Genomic DNA, 20,708 nt, shown 5'->3' with positions numbered 1-20,708 from the left:
TGCTAAAGACAAATGAGATACACTAGAAAGATGAAGTCTCACTCTTTTTGATTTCATCCCACATCCTGCTACATAAACCAGTGAAAAGTGTGTGAAAGTGAAATATTATTTTAAATATTTTTTAAACTAATCAAGATTTGCTAGATTTGAGTTTTTGGCCTGTGAGAGCCCAAGCTGAACCTCTTTGCTCTCAATGTATTTTATGTTGTAAGGAAACCACTGATGAGACTAATAATTGTTTTTGTCCTTACAGATCAGTGCAGAGTTTATACGACTGGTTTCGACTGAACTCCACGGGTCTTCTTTGATGGACTGGACAAATATGTCCCGAGCCTGCTCGAAATGTACAGAGCGAAGTAGCACCAGTGCAGACCTGCGTACCCTGCTTCAGCCCCTTGACATACGAGTAAGGACAGTAAAGATTTTTACTACATTGTGCAGGGATGTTCACAAGTCTTTTTTTGCAAGTCAAAGTCAAGTCTGAAGTCTTTGGTCACGAGTCCAAGTCAAGTCTCAAGTCTCTGAAAAATAAAAGTCATATGTCTCTTCTGGTTGTAATGAGCCTTCTGTCATCTGCTGCTATCCAGTCTACTAAGAATACTGCACAGTTATATCTAAGAAATTCAAAGCATTTACTGTATTATTATCACTCCATTATCTATTAGCATACAGTATCAGTACACCCTTTCACATATTTTCATTTCTGATTACATTATTTAGATTATATTTAATTACATTATTTACATCATATTAGTTTGATTTTATTCATATTTATTTTCTTTATTCTATTTATAAGGCCAGTTAAGGAGTAACCAGGAGACATTTCACAGTGTTTGTGACAAATAAAGTAATCTTGTAATCTTGTAAATCTAACATTATTAATCATGCATAAATAACTAATTATCCAATCACAGTTATAGTAAGCTACATCTGCTGGACACAAAATTAACACCATTCAGATGCTAGTAAATCATGCAAGTGGCTGGTACTGTATGCTGCACTCACCAGCCAAAATAACCATGGTAATCTATTGAGTAGCTGGTAAAATTTCAACATTCACTAGTCTAGCCATTTTGCCAGTGGACAAAAAAGTTTGCACTCTACAACCATATTGTTTAATTACACTGGGTCTCTAATGACACATTCCTCTATCCTCTCACTCAAACTCAGTGTAATGGTAACCTGGTAAACCTCTAACATTAACGTTACGTGGTCAACAATTAACCTGTAACCTGCCTGTAAGCCGACACTATAACTATGTATTTTTCTAGGGTTAACGTTATTACGCACCCTAATGGTTACAGTGGTTACCATGAAAGAAAGGAAGGAATCACATTAAGCTCGTCAGACGTTTCAGAATTTCCTCAATATTAATACGCCAAAAAAGAAAACATAATGATTGTTCACGAGTCCCAAAACACGAGTCCGAGTCGAGTCTGAAGTCTTTTGAGCACGAGTCCAACTCAAATCTGAAGGCTCTGTGTGTGCGACTTGAGTCCGAGTCGCCAACTCGAGTCCCCATCTCTGACATTGTGTTATGACATATGAGGCTTTATAATGCTACAATGTCATGTAAAAAGTTAAACATCTTAAAGTGTCATTTTGACAGAGCAGCCATGTCCCATTTTGCATGTACCAGATTGTAAATCTGTTCTAAACCACAGTTTAATTTGTCTCTAAGTGACACAGCAGCAATCCCAGTGTTGTCAGAATTGACATGTGCATGCTTGATTCCAATTTTTCTTCTTTTGTTGTTGTTGTGTTATGAGACTTCAAATCAGAAGAGAAGAGCAGTTGCTTTGCTTGGACTTCCATACTACCTGAAGGAGGATCCTTCCAGTTTCGTCTGAGTCTGCGAGGTGTGTGAATTAATTTCATTGGCATGGGAAACTCTAATTATGGTGAAAAACAACAACAAACATTGATATTTACACATGTTAAAGGTATGTCAGACTTAAGGGACTCTATTTACAGAATATGGCATAAATTAATTATAATATTCATAAGTATGTTCATTAGTGTATAATCACCTGAAAATGTCTTAAAGTGAGCCTTTAAGACATTGACATAGACCGAGACTCCATGTTTTTTTCTGTTAAAATGATCTTGACTAAATACATTATACAAATCAATGTATACATTTATACACATTTACCAAATTGAAATAGTGAATTGGTAAATTGATGGTATATGCTTGATTTCTGACTGATCTTTATTATGTGCTTTAGCCTGGCAGTTCAGAAGAGGAGGTCACAAAAGGAGTGGACATTGGCCTTCTCATTGTTTCAGAGGAAGGTGGAAGCAAGCAGGAGTTGCTGGCAAAAGAGGCTGTTGATGTTGCTGTTGTCCTGGAGGAGCACATCATTCTGCACGATCTAAGAGATGTTGCTAATGCCTTCGCAACAATGATGGGTGTGCTTTATTGCCTCACACATCTTCAGTGATGTTCCTGGAATCATCGGGTGTTTCTGGTCTTTCAACATCATACACCCTCATCCAGATGACCCAGCTGGGGCTGATCAGACCCCAGCTTGTGTCCAGTTGGCGAATCTAGCTACTCTGTTGCATCATTCCAATTGTCCTGCAGGACACAACTACCTTTATACCATGAACATTCTTGCATGGTAAACCATAATATTAAGGTTTTACAGTTTTATTATGTAAATGTTCACAGCTAAACATGTTAAATATGTGAGACTTGTCATAATTCTGCATTGCCTCATGGTAGTAAGACCAAAAAGGCCACCCAGTTTTGAAATTCAATAAAATGGCATTCTGAATGGTTATTTATGTTGAAGAACAGTTTTTATGTCGTACTATAGATTTAAGTTGTGTGGGTAAAAGATGCAGTCCAATTTTTATTGAATGAACCTGGCTGCCTTAAAAAAATAAGTTAATTCAGCCAAATGCTTAGTTGAGTAAAGTTTTATTACTATGTTTACACAACAAGAAATTCTAAGTTAATTGTACAACATGCTTAGTTTGTACAACTCAAGATATCAAGATATCATTGCAAGTTTGTTGGTTTTACTGGTCATTTTATGTTGTCTAAACTAGGATTTAGGTTTGTACAACTTTAAAATATCTTGTTGGTATCACAAAAAAAAACTTGATTAAACTTCAAATCTAAAGTTGATTAAACTAATTTGACAGCTTCACCTTTGTCACCCCAACTATTTATTCTAAGTTTAAGAAACTCAGATATATGTTCAAACAACTTAAGTTACTTAGTTTGCCAAACTAAACAACTTAAGCCTTAAATTGTTGCCCAAAATTTATTTTTAAAGTTTAAAGTTATTTTAAGTTGAACAAGCCAATTTTTTTTTACAGTGTATCCCATTAAAGAGAGACACAGCCAGGCTCAAGGGTGGGACAAAGAGGAGAGGACAACACATGACTTTTTAGCTAAATATTCATTTCCACAAAGTGAAATAATGGTAATATAAAGTATGTCAGTCAGTACATCAGTAGTGTTTGGAGTGTTTGTGTGAGTGACTGTCAAACAATATCTAACCTAAACAACAAAACCATATGTACAGGAAAAGAGGGACAAATTGACTGACTCCTCCTGCTTATATAGTTGAGGAGCAGCAGGTGCTAATTAATGATGCACTTCCTGTTTCCTTCCTTAAAGACAAAGACCGCCCAAACAGGAAGTCAAGGGGCTGTCACAATACCTATAAAACAATGTCTTATCTTTGTCAATATTTAGAACACCAGTCTTATGAACACCAAGAAGAAGCTGGCCGTGTCCAGGTTCAGTGTGAAGTGGAGGATTCATATACATAATATTGATGTATTATTTATAATTACTTTAAAGTGAGACATGGAGTTGATGCTGTTAAAGGTGTGAAAAGACTACCCAAACTTTTCTATTCTTCATCATATATACACTTGTATCTGTATAGACGGGGCACAATGTGACCAGACTTAAGATCTGTGGGACAAGCTGCTCAAAGTCAAAGCTTACAAGAGACAGGCTGAGTAAGTCAAATGTTTTTTAATCTACATAGGTAGCACAAATCAGTAATGACATAAAGAAACTAAACTACGCACAAAAAGTAAGGAAATTTGTGTTTGATAGATTATTTCTGCTTCTTGGCAACAAATCCTTTTGAATGGTGCTACAATTGTAAGGAACATGCATTTGTGTGATGAGCAGCAGAGCTGAGTATGTGGGTTGCACCCATGAAAAAAATTTGCTTCTCTGCCAATGCTGAACAGCTTTTCTTTGCTGTTCGGTGTTGTTTGGTGGATTGGATGGTTGAAGTCTGAAGTCACAAGACATATTGGCAATTTAACACTGCATTCATTTAACAAACAGAAGCCTCAGTAGCGTGTGGAAGAACCATATACAGCCACAACAGCATGGCACCTCCTCCTCATGCTGGTCACCAGCCTGGTCACACACTGCTGTGGGATGGCCTCCCATTCTCCAACCAGCATTTGTCGCAAGTCAGCCAACGTGGTTGTGTTGGTCACTCTGGCACGAACAGCACGCCCAAGCTGATCCCACTTCCAAATTCTGGAGGAAGTCTCTGATAAACCCCAGACTGTGGGGAGGAAGGTTGTCATCTTGGAGGATAGAGTTTGGTCCCAGACTGTGGAGATATGAATTTCATCTCAATATCTCTCTGCATTGAGATTGCCTACAATGATGACAAGCCTTGTTTTGTCACCTGATTTTCAGCACCTAGGGGTACCAGAAGCTCAAAACAAGAGTCAATAGCAACAGCAAAGAAAAGCTGTTTGGCATTGGCAGAGAGGATCTGGCACATTTTTCATGGGTGCAACTCACATACTCACCTCTGCTGCTTATCCCACAAATGCATGTTCCTTACAATTGTGGCACCATTTAAAAAGGACACAATACAATATTATTTATACCAATATAGAAAATAATCAGGTTTTCCAATGGTATAAGATGTATTGCCAAGAAGCATAGACACAACAAAGAAATAATCTAACAAAAACACAAATTCTCTTACTTTTTGTGTGTAGCTTATATTGTGTCAACACTGTCCACACGCTGATACAGATCCTGCATGAGCAGTAAGAAGTTAAGGAGCACGCTGAAATCGCTGAGCCCCAGGTCAACAAGCTGAGAGCCAAGAGCCGTGATGTTCATCATCAGTCACTACTATTAGTGTAGTTGTTCCTACTGTTGTTGCTGTGCACCTCTGTCTGTCTGTCTGTCTGTCTGTCTCTCTCACCCCAACTGGTCGAGGCAGACGACCACCCACCTAGAGCCGAAGGGTCTGTCCTAGGTTTCTGCCTTTTAAAAAGACAGGTTTTCCTTGCCCCCGTCGCCAAGTTCTTGATCATGGTGGTACTGTTGGGTCTCTGTTAATAATGTTATAAGGAGTTCGGTCTAGACCTGCTCTATTTGAAAAGTGTCCTAAGATAACTTCTGTTATGAATTACAAATAAAATGGAATTGAACTGATATTGGAAAGGTATCTTTGTTATTTGAAATGCATACTTATGCATATTGTCCACAATTCTTTGACAGTTACCTTGGTAGTAGTCTTGAGTGGACAATAATATTAAAAAACATTTTTCTTGATATACTCTTGACACATTTAAGAAGTAGTTTCTTTTTCTTAAAAATAAAATAAAATAAAAACCACACACAATTAATTAGTTTGTACTGACATCTAATACACACCCTGTGTCATCACACATATACACTTAATGATCATTAAAATCAAGGCTATTTCACAGGTTTGGGGGCAGTTGAGGAAATGGGAGAGTACTGAACTTTAATGATTCAACTGAGTCATGACCATATATTATTCAAGTCTGAAGACATTTAGCCACCTTTACCCTCTAATGCTCTAAAATTTAAATAATAAAATAAAAAAAACTGAAACAAGTTACTGTACTCTTTTTATAGCATCTTGCCACGCACAGGGCACCACTCATTCTCTTTTGGAACAAGCTGAGGTAAAAGATGTCGCCATAAAAACACGAAATCTCAACCATCAGCTATATCATGTTGATATGTTAACACTATGGTGGATTCTTTATTTTTTCAGTCTCCCCTGAAGTGTGACCATGAATACAGATGCAGAGATGGAGGCCTATGGCCCAGCCGCCATATATCTCCGGAAACCAGAGAGGGAGAGGATTGAGGCACAAGCTGCTCCATTTAATGCCAAAAATTGAGCATAGCGTTAGTTCAGGCAGGGCACGAAGTCAGGCTTAGCTTTCAGTTACAGCTATATCATACGAGCCCACAGCTAGTCATAAACATACATCAGCTGATTCCTCTAAGCTTCCCATTGGATACCATACACAGTCAGCTGACAGCTCACCTGATTTCCTCAAGCATCCAATTGGCAAACATCTACATGGCGCCTTATTTAAGCTGCTTTAGCCTGCCTGCCTATCTCCGCTGCTCCCTCTACAAGCCTGTTTGCCAGGATGTTGTGTGCGTTACTTGTGGTTTGTCGTTTGTTTCTACTTGTCCTGTCTGCGGTGAGTATCACGGCGGGTCGATTGCATTGTGAAGTCTCAGCAGCGATCTCGGCTGTTTGGGAGAGTGTCGCTTTGAACAACACCCGCCGTTGTGTCCGGCTGCTCTGGTTCTGGAGGGTCCGCAGAAGGGGGGAGGATTGCTCCTGCGGCTCCGGTTCCGGTTCTGGCTCCGGCTCCGGCTCCGGCTCCGGCGCTGCGCTGCGCTGCCTTCCAGGGGAGCGCGGGTCCCAGGCGCAGCGGCCGGCTACACCTGTCTTGCTTGTCAGTTCTGTCCAACATCCGGTTGTCGCTTGCCGTCATGGGTTCAAGGGTCCAGGGTTCGGGTCGGCACGTCAGGCCGGCCAGTCTTCGTCCGCAGTTGGCCTGTTTCCCTCTTCGCTGTCTGCAGGTAGAGCGCATGGTCCCACAGGTGCAGCGCTTGACGATGACGTCACAGCAGCTTGTTTTGACGGCGTCACATTCCCGCCGAGAATGCTCGGAAGTGCAGTCCCAATCACCATAGGGAAGAACGTGCTGCCTCTCATGAGAGATCAGCCTTCAACCCCAGTAAACGTCCCTGAGCTGGGGAAGGAGCTAAGAAAGCATCTAAATGCTGTTAGTGAATTATCTGTTATAGGGCTGGTTCATGGTTCTTAGCTGGGCTGACTTGGTTGCAAAACCTACAATCTGCTTTGAAGAGCTGAGATAGTTGATGCTTTACTGAAGAAAGGATAACAAAGGTTCATATTGGTCCATTCATAAATCGCCTTCTCAACAAGCATTAAGGTATAGCTACCAGGAAATATTCAGGGAAAATAAATAAACATAATTATTAATTTATCTGCTCTTGCAAAGGCGAAACTAAGGCATAAATAGTTTAAATCCTCTGGCACTTTTTCCTTATTTTATGCTATAATCTACAATGCCATCAGTTGATTAAAGAAGCATGTAGAGGCGCATGGCTAGCCAAGGCAGATGTCACATATGCATTTAAGTCATGTATTACACCTTCACATTGGTATCTGTTTGGTTTAAATGAAGAGAAATTTACTTCTCAGTTAGGCTCACCTTTAGTTGTTACAGCAGCCCCACATATTTGACACTTGTCAGAGGCTCTCTGCTGGATTCTTTTAATGACTGCAACTGCTTTCGTGCTCCATCTCGTAGACGATTTTCTGTTAGTTGACTATCAATTCAAAATCAGACCATGCATTTTTGCTCCTAAATATACCTTTAAAACATTAGGTCTTCTGCTATCCAAGGAGAAACATCAGGCCCTGTAAGGCTAGAGTTCTAGGCTTCACTCTAGATAGTGTACTGATGCAAATCGCATCAGAGAGGTAATGAAAGCAGCAGGCAGTAGTAATTTCCAAAAGAGAACTGCTCTCCTTGCTTAGACATCTTAAATTGGCATGTGTGATATAAGGGAAGTTCCCTTATATCCAGGCTTCTGGACCTCTCCGATTTATAGAGAACTCCATGATATGGTGAGCTTGGATGAGGGCTGCAGATCCGAGCCCCAGTCCCGATCTCTTCTGTGTGATAATGGTATGGCATCTCCTTCTTTTACAATGAGCAGCTAGAATCATCATTTGCCATTAATTATAAAAGATGCAGCATATTGAGTACATATAAATGAATCGAACACTGTGTGCCAGTTCACCCTGGGAGCTTTATGTCAACAGCAAGGTCTAATAGTGTGACTGCTATGATCTACTAGATCACTAATGGACAGCTTTGCTGAGCTTAGAAGACAGGGAGCAGACACGAGGGGCATTTAGGGAAGAGCAATGGATCCACAGTTTTCGGTGTTGTGTACAGACATAATGGAGATATAATTAATTCAAGCATACAGTAGAAGTGGCATGATTGACCTGTATGATAACCGCCCTTCTGTAGGTTTTGGGGGGGTATTTTAATAATCAGTGGTTCACAGACATATGGCTAAAATACTGTCATCTCGCCAGCTAATGCCTCTTCTACCTTTTTAATGAATGTACATTGTTGTTTCATGTTTCTGTGGGGAAAAGACTGGTCAAGGAAACATCATGTTTTTTGCAACAATGAGGCAACTGCCAACATCATTTACAAGGGCGTTCTTCAGTTCCATTCATTAATAGATTTGTAAGGTGCCTCACTTGGTTATCTATGTTGGGTAAATTCATTATTAGAGCATCTCATATTCCATGCTTGGATAACAATTGCTGATTTTGTCCCGGTTTGATTGCAGAATTTCGCCAGCTGTGCCCGGAGGCAGCGCCATCCAGCCTGACTTGCCCCCCATTTTTCTAAACACAACCATGCAATCCTACAGGCTATCTACTGCTCAGTATATGCGATCTGGCTTAGCTAATCTACATTAAATAACTCCTCCATTCAATTCGCATAGGAGCAGCAACAATGCAGCATCCGTAGCTCCTGTCTCGACGCTAAGGCTATGGGTAATGTTCATTATCTGCTTACGAACGATATCTCCGGCCTGAGGCCAAGCAATTCTTGATGCTCAAAAGCAATGAGTGCCCTGTAATTTCCGGCTTAAATTCATTAATGTATAGCAATTTCTGGGGATATCTCTAGTATACTTAGCCATGTACTTCAACTCGTTTTCTGCTTAGACGTATTGATTTATAGTCCTGCTGGCTCCTCTTACTGGCACTTCCATGTAGCTCATGGAAGGGAGGTTGCCTGGTATGGTTCTTTGGGGGTCTCTGCTGCCGCTCTCCTTGTCTTAAGCTTTTCCATGTATGCACATGGAAGGGCAGGGAGGTGTGCTCTCCCTGCCTTAAGGTTTTCCACGTAGGCACGCAGAAGGACAAGGAGGTCCCAGAACAGAGCCATACCGCCAAATGTAATTCTGCTTGGAATATAAGATATTTTGACGAAAGTGGTCCTGACTGAAATTGAGCATAGCGTTAGTTCAGGCCGGGCACGAAGTCAGGCTTAGCTTTCAGTTACAGCTATATCATAGGAGCCCACAGCTAGTCATAAACATACATCAGCTGATTCCTCTAAGCTTCCCATTGGATACCATACACAGTCAGCTGACAGCTCACCTGATTTCCTCAAGCATCCAATTGGCAAACATCTACATGGCGCCTTATTTAAGCTGCTTTAGCCTGCCTGCCTATCTCCGCTGCTCCCTCTACAAGCCTTTTGCACCCACCTCCACCCCAGCTCCTCCTTTTTATGTTGTTTCTAATTAATCAATGTCATTTTCTGATTGCCATTGATGCTGCTCTGTTCTGTACCCTGGGGGGTCTCTGCTGCCGCTCTCCTTGTCTTAAACTTTTCCATGTATGCACATGGAAGGGCAGGGAGGTGTGCTCTCCCTGCCTTAAGGTTTTCCACGTAGGCACGCGGAAGGACAAGGAGGTCCCAGCACAGAGCCATACCGCCAAATGTAATTCTGCTTGGATTATAAGATATTTTGACGAAAGTGGTCCTGACTGAACTGCCTTCTTCGTGGTTGATGACGCTGAGATGTACCTCAAGGGTAAACTGGTAAAGAGAGAGGGAGGCAAAGCCACAGTGGAGACGGACACTGGAAAGGTACATTACTCATTTTATTTTTCTCTAATAAAACCAGCCAATCAATTTCCATCTTCTGTATAGGAGGATATCATTAAAACAATATCTTAGTACAACATTTAGTGAAGTATTTGTTTATCATTGTATTTTAAGATGATTATTCAAGATGACACTGTAAACAACAATGGCATCCATCTGATAAACCTTTTTATTTGAAATTATTTCTTAGTAAAAACGTTAAACTATATTTCATACTCAGACAGTCACTGTAAAAGAGGATGACATCCATCAAAGGAATCCTCCAAAGTATGACAAAATTGAGGACATGGCCATGATGACCCACCTCAATGAGCCTTGCGTGCTGTATAATCTCAAAGAGCGTTATGCATCATGGATGATCTACGTGAGTTCCCACTATACAATAAAAATGCTATGTGTATATACGTATGTAGATATATATATCTAAATGGTAACACAATATTCATGCTCTCTATTACAGACCTACTCTGGGTTGTTTTGCGTTGTCGTGAATCCCTATAAGTGGCTTCTTGTTTATGATGCAGTAGTTGTGGGAGCATACAGAGGCAAGAAGAGGATTGAGGCACCACCCCACATCTTCTCCATCTCTGACAATGCCTATCAGGCCATGCACACTGGTAAGACCAAAGTTACTAATGTTAGAGTGTATGTATACATAGGGTGAATTTACCTTAATCAAAAACGTATTGAAATAACAAAAATCTTGGTAAGAATCTTGATAATGTGTCTCTCATACCCCAGTGGAGAATCTAGTGCAGGAAAGACTGTCAACACCAAGCGTGTCATCCAGTACTTTGCAACAATTGCAGCTATTGGAGCTAAGAAGGCTGAGCCAATACCTGGCAAGATGCAGGTAAAATTAGTTGTTTGAGATAGAAGTGTTTGTCAAAGAAAATTTAATTTGATGTTATAGCTCATGTAACAAAAATTTTCTCTTGCAGGGCTCCCTTGAGGACCAGATTGTTGCAGCCAACCCTCTGTTGGAGTCCTATGGTAATGCCAAGACTGTGAGGAATGACAACTCCTCTCATTTTGTAAGTAATAGTGTGAATATCTTAATACTTTTTTTGTTGCTAAATTACAAAATCTGATGTTTTTAATAATCTGGTTGTCCAGGGTAAATTCATCAGGATCCACTTTGGCTCTACTGGCAAGCCGGCTTCAGCTGATATTGAAACATGTAAGTTTCAGCTTTGGTGTGAGTCAAGATTCATCTGGATTGAAAGCTGGTCTCTGATAATGTAATAAAGTAATCTTGAAGTTTATGTTAGATCTGCTGGAGAAGTCCCGCGTCACCTTCCAGTTGTCTGCTGAGAGGAGCTACCATATTTTCTATCAGCTGATGACTGGCCACAAGCCTGATATCCTAGGTATGTTACTACACAAGTTTAAAAGAGAAATTCAAACAATATCAGCAAAAACTCAAAACAACACTGTTGTGTCTCCTGATCACCACCAACCCCTATGACTACCCAATGATCAGTCAGGGTGAAATCACTGTCAAAAGCATTAATGATGTGGAGGAGTTTGATGCAACTGATGTAAGACAACAATTTAAATTGATAGTATATTGGGCAAAATGTTTTACTTACCAATAACTTTTCTTCATTTAAATTGCAGACTGCAATTGACATCTTGGGCTTCACTGCTGAGGAGAAGTTAGGCATCTACAAGCTGACTGGAGCTGTGATGCATCATGGCAACATGAAATTCAAGCAGAAGCAGCGCGAGGAGCAGGCTGAACCTGATGGCAATGAGGGTAATTGCTAAAAATGTACATTCTGATTATCCAAGTTTTTTTGTTTGTCAAAAAATGCAAGAGTTAATGTGTATTTAGTACTTTTTCTAATTTTTCTACATATAAGAGGCTGATAAAATCGTGTACCTCTTGGGCCTGAACTCAGCTGATATGCTGAAATGTCTGTGCTACCCAAGAGTCAAGGTCGGAAACGAAATGGTGACCAAAGGTCAGACTGCGCCACAGGTACTAAAAAGAAAATTCAATTTTTGGAAAATTAGGGAAACATTTTCATTTTGATAAGAAAATAGTCGGAGAAATCTGAACACTAAAATCCTTATTTCTAGGTCAACAATTCTGTCAGTGCTCTGTGCAAGTCCATTTATGAGAAAATGTTCTTGTGGATGGTCGTTCGTATCAATGAGATGTTGGACACAAAGCAGGCAAGACAGTTCTTTATTGGAGTGTTGGATATCGCTGGATTTGAGATCTTTGATGTGAGTTGTTGAAAAATATATGAGCAGTTTTAAAGTTCAACCTTATTTTGCCATGAAATTATAAATACCCTTTTGTAATTACAGTACAACAGCTTGGAGCAACTCTGCATCAACTTCAGCAATGAGAAACTGCAACAGTTTTTCAACCAACATATGTTTGTCCTGGAGCAAGAGGAGTACAAGAAAGAAGGTATCGAATGGGAGTTCATTGACTTCGGTATGGACTTGGCTGCCTGCATTGAGCTTATTGAGAAGGTAAAAAGTAACCACTCTGGTAGACGTGATTTCTTTATTCACGTGTAAATGATTGCTTCTTCAGTTTAACTTTTGATATGACATGTAAATTCTTCTCAGCCAATGGGCATCTTCTCCATCCTTGAAGAGGAGTGCATGTTCCCCAAGGCCTCTGACACAACTTTCAAGAACAAGCTGCATGACCAGCATCTTGGCAAGACCAAGGCCTTTGAGAAGCCAAAGCCTGGAAATGGCAAGGCTGAAGCTCACTTCTCCCTGGTTCATTATGCTGGTACAGTGGACTACAATATCACTGGCTGGCTGGAGAAGAACAAGGACCCTCTGAATGACTCAGTCGTTCAGCTCTACCAGAAGGCTTCCCACAAACTTCTGTGTATGTTGTATGCAGTTCATGCTTGAGCTGAAGGTAAGAAATGAGCAGAGAAGACTATACAGAGACTCAGGATATACGATACAGATGTTTTTACCTGCTAAACTATTTTCTGCTATTACAAATATTGAGCAACATTGCCCTTTATTTATTAGCTATATAGTCACAGTTTAGTAAATTTGTAGTGAAGGGAAGAAACTTTAACTTGGGCTAGGCCTAGTTAGAAGCTAATGACAACAGAGAAGAAAACTTACAGCACTTATTACAGTGTTAATTATTCAATTACATTAATGAAATTAAATTATTTTGCAAAACAGAGGCTGCTGGGAGCAAGAAGGGTGGATAGAAGAAGGGTGGTTCCTTCCAGACTGTGTCTGCTCTTTTCAGGATACCGATACCGGAGGAGCTGAGGAGACGGTGAGGCTGCAGAGCGGGGGTTAAATGGAGGATGAAGAAGAGGAGCTTTAAACTCTACATCCCTGCAATCATCGAGCAGATACCGGACTCCATCGTCACCATTCCCGGCTTCCAGACGGTTCGAGCCGACAGGGACACCACCGCAACCGGCATGAAGAAAGGAGGGGGACTGTCCGTGCTCATAAACAACAGGTGGTGTAACGCCGGGCACGACTGTGTGAAAGAGCGTCTGCAGCCCGGACATTGAGCTCATCGCCGTCGGACTTCGTCCGTGTTGTCTGCCACGGGAACTTTCCAGTGTTATCACCATCACTGTCTATATTCCTCACAGTGGTCTTCATCATCACCATCACTGTTTACATTTATGATGTCCTATTTATTCTCCTGTGCAGCACTTTGGTCAACTTTGGTTGTTTTTAAAGTGCTTAACAAATAAAGTTGGATTGGATTGGATGAATGTGAAGAACTGGCCGTGGCTGAAACTGTACTTCAAGATCAAGCCTCTTCTGAAGAGTGCTGAAACTGAGAAGGAGCTCCAGCAGATGAAGGAGAACTACGATAAGATGAAAACAGACCTAGCTGCTGCTTTGGCCAAGAAGAAGGAACTGGAGGAGAAGATGGTTTCCCTGATGCAGGAAAAGAATGACCTGCAACTGCAAGTGGCAGCAGTAAGTAGAGACCAAAAGAAAGTGTGATTCTTTCACATAAACACTTTACTAATGGAACACTGTTGCTTACATTTACATATATCTAGTTGGGATAAGAAGTCTTCTTATTATCTATGTGTCTTAGCAAAGTTGTAGATCAACTAAAAGGACAATTAACTAAAACCAATGAATATTTAAATCTTTAACTAAGAAAATAAACTAACAAACTTATTGTATGTTCAAAATGTACTATAGGAAGGTGAGAGTCTGGGTGATGCTGAGGAAAGATGTGAAGGGCTCATTAAGAGCAAGATCCAGCTTGAGGCCAAACTCAGAGAGACAACTGAGAGACTGGAGGATGAAGAGGAAATCAATGCTGAGCTGACTGCTAAGAAGAGGAAGCTGGAGGATGAATGCTCTGAACTGAAGAAAGACATTGATGACTTGGAGCTCACATTGGCTAAAGTGGAGAAGGAGAAACATGCCACAGAAAACAAGGTTCAAATGATTTTACATACAACATTCTACATACATTTGTATAAGCATATAGACTATGTGGACATAACATGATGGAACTAATGCACTTTTCACATAATTTTAGGTGAAAAACCTGACAGAGGAGATGGCATCTCAAGATTAGTCTATTGCCAAGTTAACTAAAGAGAAGAAAGCCCTCCAAGAGTCCCACCAGCAAACACTTGATGATCTCCAGGCAGAGGAAGACAAAGTCAACACTCTGACCAAGGCCAAGACAAAGCTGGAACAGCAAGTGGACGATGTAAGAAAAAATAGTGTGCTCTTAGTGTGAAGTAGCTTGTGTTTTAAAGTTGACCTTCCATAATACAAGTTCAAACCAATAATGTAAACATTTCATGATTTTCTTAAAGTCTTGATTAAATGATATTGATGTTGTCTAATGAACCGCTCAAATCAACTATCATTACTGTCATCTGATAGCTCGAGGGATCACTGGAGCAAGAGAAGAAGCTCCGCATGGACCTTGAGAGAGCCAAGAGGAAGCTTGAGGGAGATCTGAAACTGGCCCAGGAGTCCATAATGGATCTGGAGAATGACAAACAGCAATCTGACGAGAAAATCAAGAAGTACGTTTTTGGTTTGTTTAAGGTTATCAGTCCTCCTTTCAATATCTTACATATCAAATTCGACAGTACAAACTCTAACAATAACAGCTTTCTTGGTATCTTCATCAAGGAAAGACTTTGAGACTAGCCAGCTCCTCAGCAAGATTGAGGATGAACAGTCTCTTTGCACTCAGCTTCAGAAGAAGATCAAGGAACTCCAGGTAACGTGTTTGAGGTGAATAGTAAACCCAGTGAATCAAAAAGAACTTGCTGGGAGTGTGTCACAGTTAAATAATCTTCTTGATATTACTATATTCAAATCCAGGGTCGTATTGAGGAGCTGGAAGAAGAGATTAAGGCTGAGAGAGCTGCCAGGCTAAGGTTGAGAAGCAGAGGGCTGATCTCTCCAGGGAGCTTGAAGAGATCAGCGAGAGGCTTGAGGAAGCTGGAGGAGCAACAGCTGCTCAGATTGAGATGAACAAGAAACGTGAGGCTGAGTTCCAGAAGCTGCGTCGTGATCTTGAAGAGTCAACCCTGCAGCATGAGGCTACTGCAGCAGCTCCGCAAGAAACAGGCTGACAGTGTTGCAGAGCTGGGAGAGCAGATCGACAACCTCCAGCGTGTCAAGCAGAAGCTGGAGAAAGAGAAGAGCGAGTACAAAATGGAGATTGATGACCTCTCCAGCAACATGGAGGCTGTTGCCAAAGCTAAGGTATGGGGTTTGTTTATATGCAATGCTCAGATACATAAGCTAATAAATATGTCAATAAAAATACTGAACATACATCATGTTTTGTTGTTTATAGGGCAACTTGGAAAAAATGTGCAGAACTCTTGAGGACCAGTTCAGTGAACTTAAAGCCAAAAATGATGAGAATGTCCGCCAGCTGAATGACATTAATGGACAGAAGGCCAGACTGCAGACAGAGAATGGTAAGTCACCTGTAATAAAAACAAATACTGGAAAACAGTAATGACCATTTTGAGAAAAAACATTTACATATTTACATTTAGGTGAGTTTTCCCGCCAACTGGAAGAGAAGGAAGCTCTTGTATCCCAGTTGACCAGGGGCAAGCAGGCCTACACTCAGCAAATTGAGGAGTTAAAGAGACACATAGAGGAGAAAGTAAAGGTATGACTAGTTCACATGTCCTGTTATTAGATGTTGACAAGAGCTGAACTGAGTTCTCCTTTTCAAATGTAGTCATTAAAAAAAACTTACCATAAACCTACCATAATACCGCAGTAAGAATTCAAAACATCAAACCTCAATCATCTAGTCACATAGCAATAATCTGTGCAACATAATCTATACAGATGTATTGCAATTATTGCTAAGTGAAATCTTTTTAAAAACTACATTTTGTCAGATAATGAAAAGAAAGATTAACATCACTTGATGCTTAGTAGCATATATATATATATATATATATATATATATATATATATGATATGATCCAAAAATTACTAAATCATGTTTCAACTTGAAAAAGTACATTTGTTAGAATCTGACCTGTTGCCCTTTGCTGCGTATCATCCCCTTTCTCTCTCCATTTCCTGTTTTTCTTCAGCTGTCCTAGCCAATAAAAATCCCCCAAAAATGTATATAAAGAAAAGAAAAAAAGTAACAACCTTTTTGTTGGCTTCACAGGTAAGTTACTAATGTTCAACAGGCCAAGAACGCCCTAGCCCATTCTGTTCAGTCGGCCCGCCATGACTGTGATCTGCTCAGAGAGCAGTTTGAGGAGGAGCAGGAGGCCAAGGCTGAGCTGCAGCTAGGAATGTCCAAGGCCAACAGTGAGGTGGCTCAATGGAGGTCCAAATATGAGACTGATGCTATCCAGCGCACAGAGGAGCTGGAGGAAGCAAAGTACATAAAAGCTTTCTACTATTTCTTTCATAAATAGATTTTTAATTCAGTATTTTCACATGTTTTTGCTGAATTCAATTTGAAAATACTTGACTACAGGAAAAAGCTTGCCCAACGCCTGCAGGATGCTGAGGAAACCATTGAGGCTGTGAACTCAAAGTGCGCCTCTTTGGAGAAGACCAAACCGAGGCTGCAGGGTGAGGTGGAGGACCTCATGATTGATGTGGAGAGAGCTAATGGTCTGGCTGCCAACCTTGACAAGAAGCAGAGGAACTTTGATAAGGTAAAAGGAAATCAAGACCACATTGATTCGAGGGAATCAAAAATCTTTCTTAGCAAGTAATCAGTGTTACTTATCTATATAATTCTAGGTCCTGGCAGAATGGAAACAGAAGTATGAAGAGGGCCAGGCAGAGCTGGAAGGAGCCCAGAAGGAGGCTCGCTCTCTCAGCACTGAACTGTTTAAGATGAAGAACTCTTATGAGGAGGCTCTGGATCATCTGGAGACCTTGAAGAGAGAGAACAAGAACCTGCAACGTATGCCAATCTCACTGGATTTGAAAATGTAACTAGTCTTGTGTGGGTCCTTCTCTCACCCTTACAAGAGTAGTTTATGAACCTGAATGGTGTTCAAAACTCTCTTGTATGAACTTAAACTATTATTGCCCAAACAACATTCCAATACTGAGGAGACACTTATACCTTTTGAATTTGGCTTAACCCCTGGGCTCATCACTCTGAATCAAAGGGATAAATATTCCTTTTAAAGTATGTTCTTCTTTAATTACTAAAACATATTTTCCTAACTATCTTGCAGGACAGTTTCCGTAGGTTGCTATTAACTATATTCTGACTTTGGTTGCTCTATAGAGGAGATCTCAGATCTGACTGAACAGATTGGTGAGACTGGAAAGAGTATCCATGAGCTGGAGAAGGCCAAAAAGACGGTGGAGACTGAGAAGTCTGAAATTCAGTCGGCACTGGAGGAAGCTGAGGTAAACTCTTGATTTCAGTATCGGACCACTTATATGATGAAATACATTCATTTTGATTTTGTTTCTGCAAGAAGTAATTTTGCTGTGTTTGTGATTTTTTAAGGGTACACTGGAACATGAGGAGGCCAAGCTCAACCAGATCAAAGGTGAGGTTGACAGGAAGGTGGCAGAGAAGGATGAGGAGATGGAGCAGATCAAGAGGAACAGCCAGTGGGTGATTGACTCCATGCAGAGCACTCTTGATTCTGAGGTGAGAAGCAGTAATGATGCCCTGAGAGTCAAGAAGAAGATGGAAGGAGACCTGAATGAGATGGAGATTCAGCTGAGTCATTCCAACAGGCAGGCTGCTGAGGCCCAGAAACAACTGAGGAATGTCCAGGGACAGCTCAAGGTGAGGTTTATATGATAATTTATTTAAAAAGCAATAAAAAGAGTACAGATGGTTCACTGTTTTTCTTTTGTTGTCAGGATGCCCAACTGCACCTTGATGATGCTGTCAGAGGACAGGAAGACATGAAGGAGCAGGTTGCCATGGTGGAGCGCAGAAATGGCCTGATGGTGGCTGAGATTGAGGAGCTGAGAGCTGCTCTGGAGCAGACAGAGAGAGGACGCAAAGTGGCTGAGCAGGAGTTGGTTGATGCCAGTGAGCGCGTCGGACTGCTTCACTCTCAGAACACCAGTCTTATGAACACCAAGAAGAAGCTGGATTCTGACCTTGTCCAGGTTCAGGGTGAAGTGGAGGATTCAGTTCAGGAAGCAAGAAATGCTGAGGAGAAAGCCAAAAAGGCTATCACTGATGTGAGTCCTCTTTTAATGTAAAAAAACTACTTCACCAAATTCTTCCTGACACTTGACCAATAATGTCAAGACTTAAAATTCCAATTCCAAACTGCACATCTTTTCAGGTTGCCATGATGTCACAGTCAAGGACCTCCAGCATCGTCTGGATGAGGCTGAGAACCTTGCTATGAAGGGTGGCAAGAAGCAGCTCCAGAAACTGGAGTCCAGGGTATGAACTGCATATACTATAAATGGCTTTTTTCGGAATGTACATCTGACTTACACTGAGTCAGTTCAATTCTAATTTATCTCTATGCTTTATATATATATATATATATATATATATATATATATATATATATATATATGAACTGAAATTCTTTTATAAACTTTTATTTATCACATTTCAGGTGCGTGAGCTGGAGAGTGAAGTTGAAGGTGAGCAGAGACGTGGAGTTGAAGCTGTTAAAGGTGTCCGCAAATATGAGCATAGAGTGAAGGAGCTGACCTACCAGGTGATTTATTATTTAACTAAAAACTACTGTGAGTTCTTAATGTCTTAATTATGTATTTATACATCATTGGAATTTCTTTATATATATGTACAGACTGAGGAGGACAAGAAGAATGTGACCAGACTTCAGGATCTGGTGGACAAGCTTCAGGTCAAAGTCAAGGCCTACAAGAGACAGGCTGAGGAGGCTGTAAGTCAAGTGTTTTGTGATCTTACATATAAGTAAGTTAATTCATTAATGACGCTATAAGAAACTATAGTCATATGATTTAAAAAATACTCTTAATTCTAAACACTTCACAGGAGGAATCGGCTAGCATGGTTCAGCATGAGCTGGAGGAAGCTCAGGAGCGTGCTGACATCGCTGAGTCCCAGGTCAACAAGTTGAGAGTCAAGAGCTGTGATGCTGGAAAGGTATGTGTGATCAGAATTCACAGAAAATGACTACGTGGGCAGTTCAGTTCAATGTGAATGTTTAACTCAATTCATGATCTAAATGTATTCTTTATACCATTATTTATTTACTTTGCATAGAGGTGTGTAGAGACTTGATATAGTGAATGTGAAATTAATTTTAAGAAGCTTAAATGTTGGTAATACATGCTGAATATTTTTTTTCCCTTCTTTTTTCCAGGTTGAGAGTGCTGAATAGGAGAAAACATCCTTTTGGAGCCTTTTGACAGAGTGCATAAAATATGAACTAGCTGTTGAAATGTTTTATTATAATGTCAATAAACTGCAATAATCACATTTTATCTGTATTATTTACTCTATATTATACTTCTGCTTAGTATCCCCATAGCTGATTTTAGCATGAGTACAGTTCTATGCAAAAGTTTGGCCACCCCTTGAAAAATACAAACAACACATTTTGGATCATTTGTTTTATTTCATAAATTGAACAAATATATAAAATATAACAACTTAATTGAAGCCTAAGAAACCTAAGAGTTCTGCAGATTATTTTTACATCAGCTCATTAGGCCTGATTTCAACCCTTTGCAAATACTCTGACTCTTCAAACCTTGTGGGAACACTCAGTACCTATAGATTCCTCTAAGCAGCTATGTAAGACTCTGAAAAAAAAATGAAGGGGCGGGGGGAAACTGTGGAGAGTAAGATGAGATCTGGAAGAGCAAGAGAACTCTCAGAGAGAACTGCTTGTATGCTGGTTTGAAAGGCAAATCAAAAACCCCACGGGAATGCGAAAAACCTTCAGAAAGATTTAGCAGACTTAGGATAACTAAGTACTGACAGTGTATGTTGTCTAAACTTTGCACATGCCACACTGATGTTTTTATATTTTTTATGTAAAAATCAACTAAATGTGTTATTTGTCAAAGTGTGGCCAAACTTTAACACAGAGAATACCTTTAATGAATCTATGATCTAGAAAACAATCATATACAACAGGACAGAACATAGCTGCACATATTTCAAGAATATATTACAGTAAGTTTACTTGAATATAAACAAAATTAATATTACAAAATACAGCAGATAAAGCTAAATATGT

At 40.3% G+C, this 20,708-nt stretch overlaps 1 long non-coding RNA gene and 1 pseudogene across 1 annotated transcript; both read left to right on the top strand.

The window, feature by feature from the left end:
- Window positions 1–271: 271 nt before the first annotated feature.
- Window positions 272–2,267, top strand: LOC127354417 (uncharacterized). Its single transcript, XR_007881546.1, has 3 exons — window positions 272–406; window positions 1,770–1,859; window positions 2,229–2,267. It is a non-coding gene; the product is annotated as an uncharacterized LOC127354417 (long non-coding RNA).
- A 3,790-nt stretch (window positions 2,268–6,057) lies between these two features.
- On the top strand, window positions 6,058–19,844 carry LOC127355079 (myosin-4-like; annotated as a pseudogene).
- Window positions 19,845–20,708: the final 864 nt, after the last annotated feature.

This window comes from Dicentrarchus labrax, unplaced genomic scaffold (genome assembly GCF_905237075.1).
Source record: "Dicentrarchus labrax unplaced genomic scaffold, dlabrax2021, whole genome shotgun sequence".
Taxonomy (NCBI): Eukaryota; Metazoa; Chordata; class Actinopteri; family Moronidae; genus Dicentrarchus; species Dicentrarchus labrax.
This window is presented reverse-complemented; position numbering and strand designations above follow the sequence as displayed.